The sequence below is a fragment of the Pelodiscus sinensis genome, chromosome 4 (genome assembly GCF_049634645.1).
Source record: "Pelodiscus sinensis isolate JC-2024 chromosome 4, ASM4963464v1, whole genome shotgun sequence".
Classification (NCBI taxonomy): Eukaryota; Metazoa; Chordata; order Testudines; family Trionychidae; genus Pelodiscus; species Pelodiscus sinensis.
In genome coordinates this window covers 78988524-79011270 of record NC_134714.1, presented here as the reverse complement: position 1 = coordinate 79011270, position 22747 = coordinate 78988524, and the positions used below count along the sequence as shown (strand labels likewise).

Sequence of the window (22747 nt, the reverse complement as noted above, 5' to 3'; positions counted from 1 at the left end):
TTGTCAAGCCAAGCAAGCCTGGAAATCTGATAGTATAATTTAATTCCAGATTGGTTTGAATTTGTGTTCTGAGTGACTCCTCGTTGTATATTGTTTGTTTTATTTGGATAAACTATAATTAGCATATAAAAAGTATTAATTTAGAAGAGGAATTTATGGTTTTAGTCTGTATAAGAAGGGCCATATTGGGTCAGAACAATTGTCCATCTACCCCAGTATCTTGTCTTGTGAAAGGTAGCCAGTGCTAGATGCCTCAGAGAGAGCAAACAAAACAGGGACATTTATCAAGTGATCCATTCCCTGTCATCAGCATCCTACTACTCCTGCTACTACATTTTTGGTTAAATTATATCTACTGTACCTAATACATTATTTCACTGTATGTAGTCATATAAATACTGATACCATTAAAATAATATTTTAATGCCATTTGGAATGAAAACTGCATGAAATGCTAATTTCCGGTGAAAAGGTAAATGAATATTAGTCAGTGTTCAGCAAACTGCTGTATCTACCACAGATGGGTGCATATGAGAATCAGATTACATGTGCAAAAGCTGAGCAGCAGTCCCAGCTAAAGAGTTTGTGGGGCCCAAGGTAGCACGTTGAAAGTGGGGCCTAGCCAGTGGATGCAGGGGCAGAAGTTTGTCTTCTTGCTGCGATTTGCTAGGGCAACCCTGTGCGGACACCCCTTCATACCTCCACTCCCATGCTTCCAGGGTCTCTGGGCACGCTCCAGCTCAAAGAGCTCTGTGATGTGCCTGCGTACTTACATGTGCTTAGCACTGACATGAGCACCATACTGGCTTTGTGCAGGGTACCCCTGGGTTTACATAGCAGGATCTCACTGGTCTCACACCATCCTGTAGCCTCTGCCCAGTCAAGTGGGTGCCAGGCCCAGTCTGGTGTGCTCCTGGGAGCAGCCTCCCCTTAAGACATTGCTATTTCTGGATGGGCAGCCAGATCCTGGCTCGGGCTCAGGGGGCCAGCTCAGCCTTCCCCCACCCTCTAATGGAGAGCCTGCCCATTGGCTCCTGGCCCCTCCTCGTCATGATGTGCTAGCCTGGGCCAGAGGAGGCTCCCAAGCCCTTAGCCGGTCCCTGCAGAGGCCGTAACAAAACACAGACTCCCAGCTCCAGGCCCAGCCAAAGAGTTGGTGTCAATTGCTGCTCAGGACCCTGAAGACGCAGTGCTCAAGGAAATTGCCTTGCCCTAAGGTCAGTGATGAGCATCACCACTTACAAAGATCATTTATTTGAATTCATATTTGTTCATAGACTCTTAATTTTTGTAGGCAAGTAATAAAGGCACCTTATAAAAACAAAGCCAATTTTTTTTAGCTAGGTTCTTTGCATATTAACCTGACACTCAATAACTAATGAGTAGTGTGCAATGTCGTTTGCTGTGTAGTTGAAACTTTGCCATAGGAAAAAGTTATTAAAATGTTGATGTAAACATTTATTGAGATATATTTTACTCTTCTGAAAAATATGTTATTATTTATGTATTTATATTTAAATAGTCTTAAGGAAGTGCTAATGCTTGATTGTATCAGAAGTCCAGCAGCAAAAATGGTCAGGTTTTGCAGCTAGCTACTTACAAATGTTTCCTTCTATCCCTTCTCCTGTCGAGGTGCATACCCTTAGCCCTCTTCACAAAACCCTACTGAAAAGCATGCAGCATGCCTGGAAAACCACCACATTTATTATTGATCTAGGTCCTGATCCTTCACCCATTTAAGTCAATGAATATTTGCTGCTGACTTCAATGACAGCAAATCAAGCCCTAAAATATATGCTTGATTAAGAGCAAGGAGGTGATCCCCCTCATTCACATTAAATGGAATGTTACTTCATAAGTTCTCTGGGCAAGTCAACACAACTAGAAGTAATGTGCAGCTGGAGACTGAGATCCATGGCCTATGCTACTGTACTGAAATTAACCAGAAAATATACTTGACAATTAAATTAATATGTATTGAGATATTGTATATGTTCAAGTCCCATACTTGTAACTGTAACACTTCCATTCTCCATTTTTTTTCATTTTCACTTTTTCCAAGTTTATATCAAAACGCTAGATTAAGTAAGGATACCTAAAATATATATGTTACTATTGTGCAGAGCAAAGTGAAGGTGTAGCTGTGTAATTGCATGCTAAAAATAACTGATGTATGGAATCCCACTATAATTACTTCAAAGAGCCTGGCTCATTCTTTTTTTGGGTGCATGTGGAAGAGTTTGGATCTATAAATACTTTTTTTTTCTGATTATGGTCAGATTTATCCCATTGGAGTTACACCAGAAAATCTGAGAGTCTAGTAATTGGCCTGGTCCATACTGAAGTTTAGATTGGCATCTCCATTGCACTTAGGGGAGTGAAAAATCCACTCCGATAGCACTATAGCTATGCTGACCTACTCCCCAGTTAGGTTGATGAAAGAATGCTTATGTGGACCTACAGGGATGAAAAAAATCAAACCCTGCTGTTGCCATAGTTTGTGTCTACATTATGGGTAAGCTTGGAAGGATTTAGTTTTTATCTGTAAATGTCAGTAAATGTCGTTTTCACCAAACACACACAAACTGCAAAAAAAAAAAATATTCAATAATAATTGAACACAGAATAGACAAAATAGGGGAAAAATACTGCTTTTGAACTTATTAGAATTTGATTTGAGACATATACATTGTATATTCTGAAATGTGGTGTTGACACTTGTAACTGTGACAAAGCTTTTACTTTTTGAATCTCAATGTCTACTGGCATTTAATAATTATTGCCAGATCTCCCACAGTTTTCTTCAGTTGTGAAAATTTAAATAGGTCAAAATCAAAAAATGCTTAAAGCATATTATTTTGCACAATTGTGAAAATGTAAATTGTTAATTTAAAAATGCTTTAAAATAAACCTAATTATGGGATTATAGAAATATATCTATGGCATTGTAACGCTGCTGCTTTGATGCTTGTAGTGTAAATGTGGCCATTATATTGTTCTCATGCTACTTAACTGCTCACAAATCTCAAGAAACCATAAGATTCTTTAAAGATCTCCCATATGTTAAAGTGCAAGTGTTTTTGTACTGAGTGATACTTCCCCCCCCCCCCAATGTATGGTGGAAAATGGGTTGTGTATGTATTAATGTGTTTGGGTGTGTGTAATGTAAAATACATATGTTTACTGTGTTCACAGATACATGTCAAACCACAAAAGTGCTACATGACTGCTTTTTTGTTTTCACAAAAAGAGAAAGCTACTGGAGTAAAATGAAATATAGCAGGTTTCTAAAGTGTGATTTTATACAAAATCATTAACTTTCCCTATCCTTCTGTGGCTAGGTATGTACCTGTGAACACTGTTGTGCTGCCACAATCAGGCAAGCTTTTAAGAAAATGAGTTTTGACATTCCTTTCCTCAAGACGAGCCTTTGTTTTTCAATTACTCCTTCCTCACTTGGAGGTTTCTTGAGGTAACACTGTGCCTGTTCCCAGACTGGCAGCCAGGTGGCAGCAGTGCCCTATCACAAGCACTCCAATACCCTTTTCCTTGACATCAAGTGTTAATGCAATTGACCAATCAGTGCTAAGATGATGGGAGGTAATTGGGTAATTGTATTTTACTGATCACAAGCAGAGAAAAGAAGGAAGGGGGGAGGGGGGTGGACGAGAGAATTGAAGACGGGAGAAGGGACGAGTGTAGGCAGAAAGTCTGACCCGGGGACCTTTGGAAATACTGAGGTGTCATTGCAAAGGTGGGGAGGGAGTGAGAGAGCGAGCAAAGCTACTCCTAGCAGCAACTGACTGGAACTGGATCTATATAAATACATATACATACATACATACATGCATAAGGAGAGCTCGGGCTTAAGCTGATGGCAGGGAGGAAAGGTTTCTGCTGTGCATTTCTGGGATAAGGAATGAAAGAAGCAGCTGCGCTCCTGGGAATGTGTCATCTTGCAGGGGAGGGAGGGAGAAAGGGGGAAGGTAACAGGAATGTGGAAAAAGATGGGAGCCTAAGCCACTGCTGTGCAGAAAGGGATACCAACTTGTAGATCTGAAATATACCAGGCTGATCTTGCAAATGAGATCAGAGCTGCAATTGCAATAGATAGGGGGAGGGAAAGGGAAGCAGAAATTGAAGGACTCCCTGTGTTTCTCTCTCTCTCCCAAGAAGAAATAGAAGTTTACCCGTCTCGGTACTGCTGGATCTTTATTGTTTCTGGACAAAAGATGAAGAGGAAGCCGAAATGAAGAGAAAGGGGAGCCCGTGATTATGAAATTCAGAGTTAAGAGGACAAATCACGCCTTTCCGGGCAGTGTTTGTGCCCCATCAGGGGACTTTTAACGTCAGGACGATTTTGAGAAGTGGGGGCAAAGAGAGGAGGGAGTGTCAAAAACACTCACCCCACATGTGTAAAAAAATTAAATAAGGGATGGATGTATTCTTGACAGCTGGTGGGAACCTTGAATTTTCCTCTCCTCCCTCCTCCTCTCAACCTATTTCCATTTAATGTGAGATTATGAAAATGCAGAGGAGTTGGAGGGAAGGCAAAAGGATATAACGTGGAATTTGAAGAGAGGAGATGGTGGTGATGCTGTGGATGGCTGGCTTCTTGCTCAAATCAAAAATCCAATTGCGCACTGGGTTGTGATTGGAAATCTAATCAGATCTTTGGAGAGGGAAGAGAGAAAGAGACCAAAAGTTTGTTTTCACACAAAAAAAAAACCCCAATTCTAAATGTAAGAGGAGACTCTGGTAAAGGTGTGTGTGGAGGAAAACGGGAAACAGAAGAATGGGAACCCCCGATCTAACGTGGAAACACATGGATTGGATAATTGATAGTGCAGCAAAGAAGGGGAAAGAAGAAAATTGCTTGACAAGATCTGGATCTTAACAGTCACAACACAAATGCATTAAAAGCAAACGGTCTCAGATAGAGGGTTGTTTAAAATCAAGGAGCCCTTCTTATCCTCCAAAGGAGAAAAAAAACCCCACCAGAGTTGGCAATGGAGAACGGAGGAGCCAGAAAGGCAAAAATCCTCCGAGAAAGGAAACTGGGCAAAGGATCTACACTGGAATGAAAAGTTTCAGAAAGGAGAAGGACCATTCTTGCTCTGAGGTTTTCTTTTAATGTTTAGTTAAAATAAAGCTCCCCCAAGAGAAGAGGAATGTAATGATATAACTACGACGAATTTAAGCAGAAAAGTTAAGAGCGACGGAAAAAAAGGGGGTGGGTGGAGAGGAAAAGAAGAAGAATCCGGTGAAGGAGGAAAAAAAATCACTAGATTGTGTTGGATTGCAGCCTGTTAACTGAAATTGATGGCAAATTGCAGTTGGATATTTTGTCTTTTTAAATTTCATTCCTTCTTTTTAATTTTGGCTTTGCTGCTGACATGAAATAGTTTACCACCCTTTGCTTTCCTTCCCCCACCTTCCCCCTACCCTTTAATCACTCGGATTTCCATCTGGATAGTCTTCTGTGCAATCTGAAATACAGTGAGTGCATTTGATATTTTATTATTATTATTATTTATTTGGGAAAGAAAACATGCCCCCGCTAATGTTCGTCATCGCTTTCTCCTCTTTTATTGAAACCTGGATAAATTATAAGAACTGATTTGGTGCGGGAAGGAGGGGTGAGGGTAGGGGACGACAACTAATAACTTGGGCTACTGTTATGGTTGGTAAAGTGCAAGCCAAGGATGTTGCAGATGCCTACATGTCGGGGTCTGCAGGGTTTGTAAGTGTTCACTAGCAAAGAAATCTCCGAAGAAAGCCCCTGCAGTGTATGATGTTCTACTGCTTTATTGCCCAAACTGTGGAAGCGCGGCAAGTTGCAAGGCAGCCTAAGGAGTTTGGTGCCCAATTTTGTGTGTGTGTGTGTGTCTTCTTCTAACCATTGCAAATCGAAGAGATCCTATTTAATTTTCATTATACGAGCTGACATTGCAGATCAACATGGTGTATTAACATGGAGATATGATAATAAGGCAGGCAGGTGAAGGATGTCTTTGGTGGGGGCGGTGAGAAAGGAGGCAGTAAAGGGAGAAGCGCTACATTGTGATTCTGGCTAAACTGGGGGGGGGGGCGGTATTTACTATGGAAGGCGAGTTTAGAAAGTGGCTGGGCTTGCCACAGATGTACTCCAGTCCAGATCTCTTAAGCAATTTTCTGTGGTTTGGTGGTAAATCCCTCCGGTTACCAGAGGACTTTCACAGCGATTGTGGATGTACTATTGATAAACACACAATATTCTGCGGCGTTAGGGGCTCACTTGAGAGAGAAATCCTGTCTCTTGTGGGGTTTCACTGACTAGGACTGATGGGTAGATAATTGGCCAAGTTAATATGCACTAATTATGCCTGGCCTTGCCTACAGAAACGTATGTAGTGGGTGGGTGGGTGATGGTGTCTGATATAACCGGGGGTCCCTGTGGGGAATAGAGCCACTTTTTTCCTCTTTCCTATTGGCATAGCTGCTAGCTTATTAGTCCTTCTCTTTCCCTGCCCCCAACCCGGCCTCCATGTGCAGTGACTCCCAGAAAAGAGCTTGACTGGAATGTAGTGAAGAAGGAAGTTGGGGGAGGGAACCCCAAACACATAAATAAATGACCCCCATTGAGCAGATAATGGCTTTTTATTTTTGGGCCAGGCAATGTGCAGAATTAGCATCACCACTGATTTCCTCCCCACCCCCCACTCCTTTTAGCTGCAGTCTCATGGGGAGGGTGTTAAGTGGGGGAGAGATCTTGATTAAAACTCTCTCTTTCTCCCTCTTTCTCGGGCTTTCTGTCTCAGCAAGCACAAGTCCAACAGAGCTGGAACTTCTGGCAATAAAATAAACATGTAAAAAAGGAACACAAGCTCTCCCTATTTCTGTGGTAGAAACCTTCTTGAGCTTGCTGGCCTGTTGGAAATTAGAGCTTCTGCCCTTTACAAATATCCTATTCTCCTGTTCCTTTGAGGTCCTGTCCCTTAAGCATTGGCTACTTGGGAGGAATGAAAGAGGGAAGAGGCAATCCTGCTCCCAAGAAGTTCATGGGGATTTTTGAATCAAGCACTTTATTCTGCTGGACCTAAAACAAGAAACAAGTGGGCACAATTTAAAAATAAATAAACAAAAACTTAACAAAACCAAAAACCTCCCTTATAGTCATATTTGTTCTTACCCTTCTCTTAAGTCCTTACCTAAGCCTGTTTAATATAGAATGCTTTCAGTCTTGTTTATTTTTCTGGAGGGATGCTTCCTGTGAGCTATATATTTTGTCAATCTGTGAAACCAATTGTATTGTTTTTGTGGACTCCCTATAGTGTCTTGCATATCTTTATCATAATTCTCAGTCCTATTGGGGTTACACTGACATCACCAGTTGCAGTAATAGAGCAGTTAAACTGCTACTTAGTAATTGCTACTGAAAGAGAGAGAAGCTGGCCTAGTGAAAGGGGAAGAAAATCTTCAAACATTGCACTGGATTGTTGTGAAGCGAGACCATAAACAAAAACCCTAGTCTAGCCTTTGACAATAGGATGCCTGATTCATTTTGTACAGTAAATAGCATGAAGGGTTTCTTTTAAATATGCTGAAGAAGTAGTGGGAATATTTAGACACAAATCTGGGCTGAAATAAGCAAAGCTTGTCAACATTAGAAATCTGGAGAAGCAGCTCAGCTTCTAAAGATGTAATAATAGTTGCACGCTTCCATGAATTACTCATTTGATAAAGTAGCCAAGGACACATGAAGCAGCCTGGAATTTAACTCTTTCAGTGACATAGTGGATGGATGTTGAGCTTTCTGATAATTTGCACTCAAACCTTGCCAAGATTTCAAGGTGCCAGGCAAGATAAAAATGTCAAAAATAAGATAGATAACCTTAGAAAACAAAATGAAATGAAAAGTAAGGACTTCATAGGAACCTCAGTAGAAATGAAAGCTGGTTGACTTTCCTATTTCCTTCTTTCATGTCAGAATTCTGGCGTAGTATTCAGTAGTATATGATATGTGAGCTGTCTTCTTTTTCACAGTACGGGATAGATCTGTAATTACCTAGGCAGGTAGGAAGTTGGTGTAAATAGCAAGTACAGTGTGAGTAGTGAGCAGCTATGTATATAGTAGTAAGACAAATGCCCTCTCTCACCATGTAGTTTGGGGCCATGTGAGAATCGCTTCTCCATTGCTGATGCAGCTCCTGTGAGCACATTTGGGGGAGGGGCAGGCCAAGGTTCATCTGCCCCCTGTGTTCCTCAGCCAGAATGAGGAATGCAGCAAACTCTGCATTCTCCCCTCACTCCCTGATGAAGGGGAACAGCCTGTAGTAATGGTGGAGGAGAGCTTCAGCTTCCCATGCCCTCCCTAAAATGCCTAGAGGAGTGGGCAGTCCTGGATGAGAACAGCAGGTACTCCAGCCAGCCCCGTTCACCTGCCTGGTGATTGTCTCCTTTCTGTGTGGTTAGGAGAATCAATCCCATTCTAGGCATACCCCATTATCCTGGCACAAGCAAACCCTTACCTCACTTTAAGTTATGAGTAGAAGAAGCTGTATACCAAATGTCATGGTCCTAGCTCTTCCCATTTAGGAGGAGTTCTTGATCAAACAGTCAAACTCTTTCAAATATATATTAGGTACACAGTGAGAAAAACACAATTTGACAGCCCAAGAAGCCGAAGTCCCTAGTATATTCTTCAGGGATGGCGGGAGACAGTCCATTGCAATTAATTGTCCTGTAAACTTCACTCTCACTGTGTTTCCACCTTGGCCTGCAGAGATCCCTGGATCTCTCTGCTGAGATTTTTAAACAGGTGGGCAATTAGCAACAACTACAGTATGGAAATTTGTCCATGCATAATAGGAATAGAGTTTCCCCAACTTATTTGTAGACCATTCAAACATCAGTCAGGAGGTAGTGACTTAGGTCACTACTTACCTGGGCCCTGCCTACTCTGACTTGTGCCAGCAGCCTCCAGGGAGTGAAAAAGCACTACTCTTTTAATAAAGGACTGCTCCTTGTGGTTGCTCATGTGATTCAATGCATGTCAAAAATTAGTTTGATGGCTGGAAGTAACCAGCACCTCAACAAATAACTTCTTGAAAATTGCCTTAAGAAAGTTCCCTCTCCCTGCCCCTTTCCAATATCATTATCATGAAGTAAAGGGTAGTAAAGTAGCCTTTTTTGAAGGAAGGGGAACATTGGGGTTAAATTTTTGTGAGAATTCTGCAAGGCTGCCTTTATCCGATGTCCAAATAAAAAAAATAATGAAGGGATCTATATTTCATTGTACAGCTTTACAGGTTCCCTCTCTTCTTCTGAGAGTTTTGGCAATTGTATCCCCCCCCTCTTTTAATTGCATATGTACAAGCTGTGATATGTCTGGGTGAATTAAAATGAAGTGATCCTGGTGGGAAGCAGGAATATTCTTATATCCATTAAAGAGAAAAGCTGGAGTCAGGCAGGCGAGCACACACAAAAAAAGGGAGCGAAGATTTACATTTGGTATCCAAGGAAGCAGAGCAGAATCCTGCAGGGTTTTCTGTTCATTGTTTAAATGTTGCCATAGCAATATCTTGGGGCACAAGTTACATGTTTTTCACTTATCTAGTTGAGCTTTTCTTCTCTCCCTTTTGATCTACTTAACAACAACAAATATTTCCATTGAACTTGGCACAACAATGGGAAAAAGAGTGAGATGGCCTCATTGTCTCTCCCTGGCATTCTGCAGTTCTACCCCCAGGTCTGTTAATGTACACGAGACCTAATTAAGATAGAACTGCTCCATGGAAGTACAGTGTGAGGCTGCTTCTTGTTGTAAGGACACCGAACATATTACAATATTTTGTGTAGTGGTGATATGTTAATTGGATAGCTGCAGGCAAGTGAAGTGTAGCAGTCGCTGACAATTAGAAAGAACAATGAACTTGCTAGGACTCAATCCATTCCTCTAATCACTGGGTGGATTAAAATGTATTGCAGGCAGACACTGGCATTCCTGTAGATTTGAACACACACACAGTTCTATTACCTTTGCAAATTCTATTTTCATAAAGCAAGGACTGGATTTATCTTGATGTCTGCAAAAGAGAGAGAGAGAGAGGCAGCACTGGACCCTGAACAAAGTCCCTTTGCATTTGCTGCAGAGTATACAGCCATGCAGGAGTGTATGTGTGCAATAGACCACTGAAATCAGTGCTTTTTTAATGTAACACTGACATTGGTCCCATGCCTAATTAGTTAAAACCAGCCCAACAGAGTCACTTTGCAAAAGAAAAAGCTTTTGTCTTGAAAGACAGGGGAGATTCAGAGTGCTGGAGATACCATTTGTGTGGAGGAATCTCCCTTTGGTTATGTTTTGCAGCAGAGGGACCCATGCTTGGTGCAAGAAAATAACTCCCAGAAATGAGGATATGCCTTCCTGTCATGTGGCCAATTTAATATAAAATTGACTTCTGAAGAGCCTCAATAGTTAGAGAGGGTGTGGTGTGGTTTCTTTTCTTTTTTTTTTTTTGGTTGCTATATGTGTAAGAATGATTCTTAGGGACTTTGAAAGTCATACCCAAACTGAGAGCCTAGCACTGTATTACATTTTTAAAAAGGTATTTAGTGTAGTTCAGGTCTGTTCATTTTGCACTGGTGAAAGGGGAATGTAGTCATCTATTTATCCACAAGATCAATACAGCACTCACAATATTTGTCTGAATACCCCAATCAGTAACACTAAGGTAAGGCTCACCTCTTGAACTAAAATAGGGACTGAATCAGTTTCGGTAATCTGAGCAATACTTAGAATCTCTGATATGGCAAATAAGATTCCCAGTTATGATTTGGACCAGGCTCATCAACTTGTTTAGTGTACTCAGGCAACTGACTAGCCATCAGTTGGTTAAACACATGACTTAGAGATGAAAGTATCTCCACAATCAATTCCCAGAGTCATGAAGTTTTATGCATTTTGATCTACATCATTTATTGTTGGGAAGGAGTAACAGGCAAGGTGCAGTGATTATAGAGACTTAAAAATGAGTAGCCTTGTAACACCTTGGAGACTAACAAAAATATATAGTATCATGAGCTTTCATGTGTAAAAACACCAGTTCATCAGATGAACTGGAATGTAAATAACAGAAACCAAGAAATATATTTTTGTTAGTCTTTAAGGTGCCACAGGACTACTCATTGTTTTTAAAGTTACAGACTAACATAGCTACCTCTCCGAGACATTTATATAGTCTTATTAACATTAATAAATCCTGCATAATGACCTAAACCTATTCTGAATGCCTCAGAGCAACAATGTGGTTGCATTTATGTTTTCTCCCCCCTTTTCTCCTTTACTCTGCAAGCCCAATCTCTAGTCTCCCTCTGATCTCAATGAGAGTTTTCTCAATGACTTCCAGAAAGGCAGGATTGTTGTTTGTTTGTTTGGTTTCTTTCTCTTCCCTTCCACCTCCACCCCAATAAAGTGCAAAACCTGTTTTGGTTTGTTTTTACAAATCAATAACAGGAGAAATGTTTAGGCGCATATAAAACAAATATCACAATTATATTCTGAATCACAACATTTTGAAAGGCCACTTCCTCATCTATTTTATATGTCAAGTGTTACATATTACCATTGTCATTCTTAATGTCACAAGCACTTAGACAGGAGAAGGAACATATCTCTCTCCTGGCTGTTCTGGGTGTTCATGATGAATGCTATTTCATAAAATCTTCACCTGTTGAAGCAGAAGCACAAGTCTTGTAAACCGGAACTACGGAGGCATTTTAAGGCTGAGAGTCTTAAAGGAGCCTAAATTAGGTGTCCAAATCCTGAAAGACTACATGCATGGAACACTCTGTTACTGATGCAACCTAGTTATTTTATTTAAAGCTTTGTAATTCACCTTTGAATGACTGTAGAGAAGATTGGAAGGTGGAACAATGGGGCATAGAGATAAAGGGGTTAATTTAATGCTCTCCCTGGGTGTGTCTAGACTACAAGGTTTTGTCAACAAAAGTGGACTTTCGTCGACAAAACTATACCTGCGTCTACACTATCGCCGACTTCTGTCGACATTAAGTCAACAGAACGTGGCAGGTTTTGTCAACGGCAGTAAACTTCATTTTATGAGGAATAATGCTGTCGACAAAAGGCGCTATTGCATCCACACTATGCTTTTTCAAAAGAGAGCGTCTAGACTCTGTCAAAAAAGCGGCTTGTTTTGTCGACAGAATTGGCTGTAGTCTAGACGCTCTTTTTTGACAGAGGCTTTGTCGACCGTATCTGTTGACAAAGCCTCTGTCGAAAAAAAGCCTGTAGTCTAGTCGTACCCACTCTCTCATTGCACAAGAGCTTAATACGAGAAGTGAAAAATGTATTTAATTCTTGAACCTTCTTTACAAAAGGGCATGTATGTTATGCTAGGCTCTTTCCTAGATGTTTAGTGTTACAAGATTTTACTTGTGACTGTTAAGCCAATTGTAAAGCCTTATTTGAGAGGCAGGTTCTTTGACAAAGAGAACAAATATTTTTTTCTCTGGAATCAAGCTTTTGTTATCAATATAGCCTTTGGGGATCTGAGTTTCATTTCAGTTGGGACAGTAGTTCATAGTAAACAAGGAGGCTTGATAGCCTCATTAGTCTTTCAGGAGTCTCACATGCCCAATTCCTTCAATCATATGCAGGTAGCACTCTCTTTGAAACCCATCGGAGGTATGTATGTACATGGTGTATGGAAATTCAACCTGAAAAGTTTTCTCTTTTGGGGTTGGAAAAAGGTTGGAGAGGCTCATAGTTGAATACTGTTCTTTTTATATTTTTCTTTCTCTAATGTGAATCTCATGAAGGAGAAAGCTGCTGGTTTGGCTTAGCCTTGGAGTTAAAGGTTCTGTATATGCCAATTACAAAGTAGTGGAGGGAGTACTGGTGGGGTCTCAGACAAATACACACACATTCACAAAACTTCCAAACAGACCAGGATATGTTCAAAAGCTGTAGTGGGCTGTACCCAGGAAAACTCATGATAACATCTATATATTTTGTTAGTCTATAAGTCCTGAAAAACATTTATTGTTTTTTCAGGATATGTTGTTCCTTTAACATTTGTCTGTAATATGTGAAAAGAAATGAATTTTGATATGAAGGAATTCAGTTTGGGAGGCAGATGTTGGAAGTCTCATATATCCAACATTAAAACATCATTAGAATTTATTTTTAAAGGCAATTTTCTAACATACAAGATCTGATCTCTAATGTGAGGTTAATTTCCAAAAGCTGAGACAAATTATGAGCACCATTGATTGGGAAGATAACTTTAGAAAGAAGAAAATATGAAATGTGTTTTTTTTTAAAGAAGACTGTATTATATGGTCACAGTTCTCCTCTCAAGAAAGACAACAACTTTAGCTAATATCCCTTTCCTATTCAGTGTCAAAGAAAAGGCAGCAAATATAAATTAAAAATGACATATGGGAAAGAAGACAGTAGATAGAAATTGATATAAATTAGAAGTTGAGATGCATAAAATTGATAAGGGAAGCTAAAGACATCAAGAAAAAAAGAACTGTGGTTGGCAGACTGAAGGACAGAGTTACATATATTATGAACAAAAAAAATTCCTAACAATTGTATAGGCTTGATGTAGATAGTACAATATTTATTAAATATTTCTTTTCTCTATTTGGAAAGAAGTAGGAGAAAGCCTTTGTATTATATGAGGATGATAAAATACTCCCCTGTCTATTAGTAATTGAGGAGGATGTTAGACAATCATCTGCTAGTATTAAACATTTTAAAATCAGCAGGCCCAAATAATTTATACCCAAGATAAATCAGTTGGCTGAGGAGTTTAAATCATGACATGCTGAGGAACTATCAGAAGACTGGAGCATGCCAATATTCAGAAAAGGCAAGCTAGATAACCTGATTAACTATAGACTGGTTACACAGAAATCAATCCCAGGGAAAACAATGGAAAAATTGGCATGAGGTTAAACTGATAAAGAATTTAAACATAATTTTATAGAGAATATATTAAACAAATTTAGTTTAATTATTTGATTAAATTAGAAATGTGGTTGATATAGGTAACTATTATGTAGATGTGATAAATTTGTTTAAGCCATTTGGCTTAGTATTGCAAACATGCTTAAAAAACGTCTATTTAATATCAAAAGCATAAACATCACACAGATGAAGTAATGACTAGTTGTGAATGAGGCATTATCACTAAATTGGAACATTTTTAGTGGGATTTCACAGGGATGAATATTCAACACTTTCATTTAATGAACTAAAAGTAAATCTAACCTTTTTGCTGATAAATTTTGTGAATGACATGAAGATTGGCAGAGTATAAGAAATATAGGGTAGCCATAAAGTGATCTGAATTGTTTGGTGATCTGGGTGCATTCAAACAAAATATGTTTAATACTGCCAAATTCAACATTGTACATCCAGTAACAAGTAATGTAGCCAATATCTATAAAATGGAGGACTCTATCATGGAAAACTGTGACTCTGAAGAGGATCATAAGACATACTGAACAATCAACTGTACATGAGCTCCAACTGCAATGTCAGAAAGGGCTAATATGATTCTTGTGTGTATAAAGAAGAGGGACAGAAGTAGGAGTTAGGAGGTTATTTTACCTCTATATACAGCACTGGTGAGACCATTATTGGAATGCTGTGTCCAGATCTGTTGCCCACATTTGAAAAAGGCTGTTGAAAAATTAGAGAGGGTGCAGAAAAGAGCTACAAAAATTGTTAAAACTGGAGAAAATGCCTTATAGTGGGAGGTTTCAATAGCTCAATCTGTGTAATTTATCAAAAAGAAGATTGAGAGGTGACTTGATTACAGTATATAAGTACCTTCATGGGGAGAGAATACAGCTACTAAAGGGCTCTTCATTCCAGCAGAGAAAGTCATAAAAAGAAACAATGGAAGCCAAAGCCAGGCAAATTCCATATAGGAACAGAACCAAATTTTGAAGTATCAAAATCCTACTTGAAACAGAATTACCCTTCCCTTCCCACTACTACTTATTTCATACAGATCATTACATAATTATGTGATGATCTGTATAATAAGTGCCTACCTCTTCTTTCCCAACCATTAGTAGAAATAGATGATTAGTATATGGGACTTCGTGTTTGTTTGCTGTCTTGTGTTTGTTCATATATGTAGGAGTGTGTGTTAAGAAAAGTATGGTGGAAAATTAAGTCAAAGGCATGTTTCACAATTAGCGGTGAGGTCTGTGGTCATTTTTCTGCAGAACTCCCATAATAGAAGAACTAGAGGACACCAAATGAAGTTAATGGGTAGCAGGTTTAAAACTAAGAAAAGAAAGTTCTCCTTCACACAGCGTGTAGTCAACCTGTGGAACTCCTTGCCAGAGGAGGCTGTGAAGGCTAGGACTATAACAGAGTTTAAAGAGAAGCTAGATAATTTCATAGATGTTAGGTCCATAAAAGGCTATTAGCCAAGGGATAGAAATGGTGTCCCTGGCCTCTGTTTGTCAGAGGCTGGAGAAGGATGGCAGGAGAACCACCCTCTCTGGGGCACCTGGTGCTGGCCACTGTTGGCAGACAGGCTACTGGGCTAGACGGACCTTTGGTCTGACCCAGTACGACCGTTCTTATGTTATGTGTGAGTTCTGCAGTCCAAGTCTAATTCCTGTGAAAGCACTGCTCTGTAAATTCAATATCCTCCCTCAGTAGTTGGTATTTTCATTGTTCCAATTGAATGTAGTTATTGTGGGAGGTCATGGGCAACACAAAAGTCATCTTTGAAGTATTAAGGGCAATCCATTGGCAGTAAGTATTCAGTCACTACAGATTGTGAATTGTTAGCAGGTTCCATATCCTGAAACACCCAGTTTTTGTATCTTTCTCCTTTTTGAAAACACTTAACAAATGTGAAGTCTTAAGCATTCCTCTCCTAATATACTTTCTCTGCCTGTGATGAGTGCAAAGAGGCATATTGAAAAATGACAGCTGTTGCTTTTCTTTTCATACTACCTTCCTACCCTTACTCACCAACCCCTACCCAAGCAGTTTCAATCTGCCTTAATTAATACACAAATGTAATGAAATATGCAAATAAAATTGTATCCTTTTTGGACACTAATTGTAATATTCCTCTCATTACTGTTCTTCAGACAGTGTGTAAATAAGATAATGGTACATATTCTTGCAATTTGTTCTCATGAAAAAAAAATATTAGCAGATGCTGTGTGAGTACATCAAGAGGAAAAACATCTAGATGCAGGAGTAATGCAACCTATAGGGATTTTATTGCTAAAGCATATAGCAATTGGTCTATATGGACCTTGCTGGTATGCACTAGAGGCTCCCTAGGACTCTTTACTATAGTGGTGTTTCAAATGATGTTGCATTAAAAGTGCACTAGGAAACACTAAATGAATACCCGCAGGGTCTACCTGGAACAACTAATATGCAACATTGCTGTTCTGCGTAGACAAGGCCTTACTTAGTCTGATTCTCCACTGTTTTCTGCCCTCTTTCACACCTGTACAAAAAGGATGTCAGGTGGTACCAAGTCCAAGTAGTAGAATTTTTCACTCACTTTCCATAGGTGGAAATATCTATATGCAAAGTAGAGGAGAATCAAGTCATTTGTAGGGAAATGAGATTTCCAACAGTTCTGCAGTAACTGCTAGTATTGGCAAAAGCAGGAATATTTTGAAGTGCAAACCTCTAAGTAAAGAAAATGTCATGCCTCCAACAACATTAATGTCTTATTATAGATTTGCCTATTTATTTGCTGCCCCTGTAATTTGGTGGTGTTGAGAAATTGTGTGTAATTTCATTTTCTTTTTATGTTTTTTCTCTGTTTTCATTTTAATTTCTCCTTTCTCAACTTCCTACCATAGCCAAGTGTTATTCTCAGATATACATCATTTTCATTTTTCTTTAAATATTTTCTTTAATAGTTTTGCAGACACACTACCATATTTGCTCAGTGGAAGGGAGGAGGAATCTAAAGCTTTTTAGTGGGGATTTTCACAGGGGCCTAAGAGAGTTAGGTGCCCAGTTTTCTTTATGATTTCATATCGTATTGCATTTCCTTCTTCATAAATATCCTTCCTTTTATCATAGATACTTCTGGCGCATTCACTTGTGACTGTAATAGGGGAATTAATTATAATGGAATGTTTGTTTCACATTTCTATTAACTTCTTAGTGTCAGTGCCTGCTTGAATGTCAAATAAATGAAGCCATAGTCTAGCAGCAGAGACTTGACCAGAACACTTTATCTACCCTCTTATCTTCGTGCCTTCCCACACTAGATAGCTATCTAACCACTTCTCAGAATCATTTATCCATCTGGGGAGCAGATAAGAAACTGAATCAGCTTCCAGCCTGAATTTATTTTACTGATTGGCAAAACTACCTTTACTCATTCCATTCCTCAGACTCAGAGCTAAGTTTCTTGGGTGAGGAGTTGACAGTGATATCTCCGCACTGGTTCCATTTTAGAGTGACAAGTATGTGCTTTCTCAGGCAGGAGTAATTTCAGGATACAGATGTCCCAAAGAAATATTGAGATCTATTAGTATGGTTGCATCTAGATTCTTTATTCATCCCTCCTGCAGGATAGTCAGTGGATACTGACCATAAAGCCATCTGTTGAAACCTGTTTGTTCTTCTTGATACCCTCCATGGTAATCAGAAGTGGGTAGATGTACTGACATTTGTCACTTTTTATTTTTTATTTAGCTCTTAGTCTTGCAAGCTGAACCAATCTACTGTACTACAGGTCTCATGTGAAGCCACATTAACTTTGATGGGTATTTGTAAAGGGTTAAAGGTCTGCCATTGGTGATCAATTTGTAGGATTAGGGCCTGAGAGAGCTTTAGTTTCTGACATTTTCCATAAGATCTTGCTTTCCTGTTGCATCTTAATGTATATCTGAAATGCTAAATGTCTATGAATGAATAGAGACCACTGCAGACAGGCATATAATCAATACATTGTATAAAATATCTAGATAAGTTGTTCCAACAAATGCAAAATTGATTAATGTTTATTTTTAAATTCCCGAGTAAAACTTATTTTTCCTACTGTTTTCTAATTAACAATGGGGTTACAACTATAAACGTAACACTTAGCTATGTCTGTGCCATACGCTGTCAGATTATAGGGGCAAAGTCCTGCTATCACTCTGTCTGTTAAGTACCATTCATATCTGTGATGGTGTGTAATAATAGCATCAAAATCCCCCAAAGAACAAAAAATTAAATATTTAATTATCCCACCTCTCTAACAATAGGATCATTGTAGTTCTTGCTGCATGATGCACACTGGGGAACAGATAAAATAGCAAAGTAACTGCTCTTTCCCATATTGTTACAGCCTAAGGGGAGATGCAGAAAGAGGAATGAAGATTCCCTTAAGTGTGTTTCTATCTGTATCTGAATCTGCGTATCATGAAAAGCTTTTGCTCAATCCAGTAATCCAAAATGCATCAGTGTTTGTCTTTACAGACATAAAACATTTGGCTTCAGCCCAATTTTATTAAGATGCTACTGTCATTAACAGGGTAAAATGGAGAATGTTTCATATTGAGAAAAAATATTTATTTAACTGGATATGCAATGTGTATATATACATATAATTTTGAACAAAACCGTTAAGAAGAGGATACATATCATGTGAGAAATGGAATTATATTAGCAGCTGAATGAGAACACAGGCTGCAGGTTCCCAAATTCAACATTCATTTTCAGTAATGAACTATAATAAAGCAAAGAGATAAAAGAGATGCACATATCTGTTTTAATCAAGACAATATGCTCAGCAACCTTGAAACTAGGAATTCCTAAAATCTAATCTTCCCTCTACCACTGATTTGGGATGTGGTGATGGGTAATTATAAGGCCCAGGATTTCAAGCCTTTTTATTTCTTCTGTAAAATGGGAATGCTATTTCTCTCTCTCACAGAGCTGCTGTGACAATTAATTAATGTGTTCATTTTTTGAAAATATACAGTGTATTGTCATATCAGTGCTATCTTGATAGTTAGGAAGGAGAGTCTTGGTGCAGAGGGACAGAAGTTTCTGGAAGGTACAAGGTCTAGATTCAGTTCCTGTGTCTGCTTCCAATTGTTATGTGGGATCTTGGGTAAATGATTTAATTAGCAATTTTGAGTTCCTTAAGTTTTTGGCTGCTAGAGAGCACAGGCATTAGCTAGATAGTAATTAAGTCTGGGCTAGTGATATAAACAATTAAACCTGCTAATTTCCATAAAGCTGAAAACAATTATGAACCAAGTAAGTTGGGAGGAAGAGTACTAGGTGCTCCAAAAGCCACAGTTATGGGAGGAGGCCATATTGTTTAAAAATAGTTTAGTGGCAAATGAAGGCAACTATAAAATAAAATATAACATGTAACAAATTAAGAAAGGGGAAGCGAATAGTGATGAATATAAATCAGAAGTTAAGAGCTGTAGAAAATAGTTAAAGGTAGCAAAAGACACAAGCAAAAATGCCTGATCAGGAATGTTATGGACAATAGGTAGAAGGTTTTTAGAAGTATATTAGGAACAAAAATAATCCTAAAGTATTTGTTCATTATTCAATGGAAGTGTAGAATTTTAGATAATAATGTAGAAAAGGCCAGATGTGTTCAATAAGTGTTTCTGTATAGAGAGTGGGGGGAGGGCAGATGTGGTAGTCAGAATATATGATAACACTTTCCATTCCACTAATACCTCACAGCAACTATTATTAAATCAGGTCTGCATAGCTTGCATCCAAGAATTTTAAAAGAGCTGGCTTGAGGAGCTTGTGGAACTATTAAAATTGAATTGTAATAAGTTTTGGAACACTGGGGAATTACCAGAAGATTGGAAGAAAACTAATGCTGTATCGATATTTAAAAATGTAAACGACATGATCCAGGTAGTTATGGATCTGTCCATGCAAAATAATGGACTGACAGATATGGGACTTCATTAATAAAAGAATGAAAGGGGGTGGGGGGCATCACCAGGCCCTTCTCCCTGGCTCCAAAGCATATTCTGCCATATCCAGCCTTTGCATAGAGAACTATTTTTTCAGCTGAGGTTATCAAATAGATAAGTCTTATTTCAGTTTTTGACTCCAGGCTTCAGGGTCACCTCTTCTATGTGTATCTGTCACTCCTGTTCTTGGCTGTCTTCCAACCTCAGTCATCTCTGGAGCTTTGATGAGCCCCTGACCCTTTACTCCAGGAACCCAAGATCTGACTCCATTCCTGTTTGTTTTTGATTCTCAGGGAAGGACTGTCTCAGTCCGTCCTTCCCAGCTGCCTACTAGCGCCTTTTTATTGGTCTAGGTGTAGCTCCAGCCTTCTGTGATTGGCTCTGTTCAGGGGAATTGAGCTCAGTGTGTCCATTGAGAGCAGCTACCCAGACTGGGTACACAGAAGGTACTATATTTAATGCAAATCAAACTGGGTTTTGTGGAAAATAGATGGTGTCAAACTTATTTGATTTTTTTATCAGATTACAAGTTTAGTTGGTACAGGTAATAGTATTGATGTAAGAAGTTTTATTTGGTTCAGCAAGAGATTGTGATTAAGGAAGCTAGCAGGATATAAAACCAAAATGGCATACATTAAAATCTGGCTGATATATCTCTACATGTAACCATAAATGAGGAATCATCATTGAACATGTGTCTTTCCAGAGGTATCTAACAGGGACTACTAGCTGGCCCTATGCCAATATTTTTTTTTATTTATGACCTGAAAGAAAACTTTAAATAGTCTCTGATAAAGTTAGCAGATGAGACAAAAGTTGGGGCAGTGGAAATAATAAAGAGGACTGGTTATTGATTCAAAGCTATCTGGATTGTTTGAGAAAGTAGAGACAAGCATACAATATGCATTTTAAATGATTGAATTTACTCCTAGGAACAAAGCATGTCTCCCTCTATTGGTCTGCACAAGTAACTGGGGACATTTTTCATTGTGTATATTTTCAGATGTAATGATACTGTCACACTGAGAGAGTGGCATTGAACAAAAGGCATCTCTTTTGAACAAACTAAAAATACTCAAATAGCAAAATACAATGGCCATGAAGAATATAATGAAAGTAAAAGGAGAACAAACTGGTAAGGCATTGAATTATCTCTGTAAAAAGAGCGTTGATAGCCTGAAGTAAAAACCAGTCCTTTAAGGAGAACAGCTGAGTCATTTAAGTATTTCCTTAACTTTCTCTGTTTAACCTTAACATTCTTCACCAAGAATTCTACCTGACTAGTTAAAACTTGCAAAATATGGTCCTATCCTGCCAAATTTCCAAGCAAGTGGATTCCAGTGTTGGAATAAAGCCTCATGGAAAACAATGGGACTCTTTGCTAGCCAAAAGTTCCACCCAAACATCTCAACTTTGGTTTCAATAGTTTCGTTTGGATTATATATGAGAGAAAAATTATGCACATGCTAAGTGTATGCAGGATCAGAACCTATGAATATAATGGACTGGTCTCTAAAGGGAATTAGATAGTGCCTCTATGGACAGGATCTCTCCACTATAGGAAAACAGCGAAGAGGCATTCTTTTTGATTCATCTGCCTGTAACAGGTTCAGTCCTGTCTGTGAGCATCCCTTAGTGGCTGAAAGGGATCTCACAATAATTACCTTGCCTGTTTGCGGGTGAGGCATAGTCCAATCTGTGGCTGAGGGGCAGGCCTCCTCTTTACCCCCTCGCTCGGGTGTAGTTTGCAGGAGGTTGGGGGGAACCCGGACCTTCCCACTTCTCTGGGTCCCGGCCCAGGGACCTTATATATAGCAGTTTCCTGCCAGGTTTCAAAGTCTGTACTTCTGGTCATGTCCCTGGGCCACTTCCTCAGGATACCATTTTTTCCAGCCATTCTCTAGGGCCTAGGTGCAGAGTTCCCCCTTGCCCGGGGTTCCTCAGAGTCACTGCTGGCTAGCCTTTCACCAAAGGATCTAGCTCCTCTTAATTACAAGGGCCCAGCACCCTCTCAAAGCTGTCCCAGGTGCTGGTATTCCCAGTCAGCCAAGAGGTCTGCCTGCATTGAGCTCTAGGATGGAACTGCCTGGGCATATACTAACAGCTCCTTATATAGCAGCCTGCCGTACCCTGATTGGCTGCAGTGTAGGCTGCCCCTCTACCCTAATCGGAGGATCTCTCCACTGCTCCTGCTGCTGGCCAGGGTGCTGAAAGGCCTCCAGTGGGGAGGTTGAGCTTTGTCAACCCCATCACACTGCCAAAACACCAGATTCCATACAACTATTTGTGGGGGAGGGGAATAGAAGTTTTCATATTTCAATCAGATGGTTCTCCTTAGCATTTTGAGTATTGGATAATGTTGCTAGTTGAAGTGGAAACTGTTATTCATAGGAAATCTGTTTAAAAATGAATGCAGAGGGTTTTTTTTTTCTTGTTCACTTTTGGTTTTTTCGTGATGTAGCACTTCTTTGATTTCTTTTTTTTAGAAGAAGTGATTTTGTTTCTCCCATTTCAATCCTTTTTTTAAATTTTAAATGGTAAATGAGAAGAGGAAAATAATAGGGATCCATTAGGCTGAAGGGCACAGCGTTCCATAGAGGATTTGAAAGTTAGGACTCACGGGATTTTATTTCTAGTTTAGCCTGTGATTCATTACATGGTCCTGGAGCAAGTCATTTAACTTCTTTAGTCCTCAGTTTATCAATTTGTGAAATGAAAATAATCGTATTTCTAAACCATACTCCAGATCCTGCATAATTCACCACAACCAAACTTCCCCTTA

At 39.3% G+C, this 22747-nt stretch overlaps 1 protein-coding gene across 4 annotated transcripts in view; it reads left to right on the top strand.

The window, feature by feature from the left end:
• LRRC4C (leucine rich repeat containing 4C) overlaps nucleotides 1-22747 on the top strand; it is a 773256-nt gene that overhangs the window by 610688 nt on the left and 139821 nt on the right. The window contains exons 1-2 of one of the 4 annotated variants that reach the window (XM_075927511.1): nucleotides 3670-3754; nucleotides 4177-5499. The exons of 2 other annotated variants lie outside the window; for them this stretch is intronic. The gene's annotated coding sequence lies outside the window, so the exon portion shown is untranslated. Of the gene's footprint in view, nucleotides 1-3669; nucleotides 5500-22747 lie in introns of those variants that run through there. One more of the 4 variants, XM_006124474.4, reaches the window with a different exon arrangement.